At 46.7% G+C, this 351-nt stretch overlaps 1 protein-coding gene across 1 annotated transcript in view; it reads left to right on the top strand.

The window, feature by feature from the left end:
- The window catches only part of LOC106536598 (receptor-type tyrosine-protein phosphatase mu), a gene marked incomplete at its 5' end in the record, with an annotated part of 28,253 nt that extends 27,908 nt beyond the window's left edge, over positions 1 to 345 (top strand). Inside the window, 1 exon segment of the mRNA XM_014033907.1 lies at positions 219 to 345.
- Between the last annotated feature and the right edge of the window lie 6 nt (positions 346 to 351).

The following is a 351-nucleotide window of genomic DNA, read 5'->3' as shown; positions in this document are numbered from 1 at the left end:
GTTTCATGCAGTGAAGACGCTCAGAAACAACAAACCGAACATGGTGGACCTGCTGGTAAACAAACAAACAAACAAACAAACAAAAGATGTTTATTATTGAGTGTTTATGTTTGTGGTTTAACCGGAGGCGTGTCGTGTGTTTTTACAGGAACAGTATAAGTTCTGTTACGAAGTGGCTCTGGAGTTTCTGAACTCTGCCTAGCTTCAGGGAGACGCTCCTTCATCACCTCCTCCTCCTTCTCAGACTGCAGGAGAGCACGACTACTGACTGGAGGAGGAGAGGAGGAGGAGGAGGAGGAGGAGGAGGAAGAAGGTGGATTTTTGCACTGCCTTGTTTGACTGAACAACGAG

This window comes from Austrofundulus limnaeus, unplaced genomic scaffold, assembly GCF_001266775.1.
Source record: "Austrofundulus limnaeus strain Quisiro unplaced genomic scaffold, Austrofundulus_limnaeus-1.0 Scaffold1890, whole genome shotgun sequence".
NCBI classification, from domain to species: Eukaryota; Metazoa; Chordata; class Actinopteri; order Cyprinodontiformes; family Rivulidae; genus Austrofundulus; species Austrofundulus limnaeus.
Note: the sequence above shows the minus strand (reverse complement) of the source record. Positions and strands in the feature narration are given on the sequence as shown.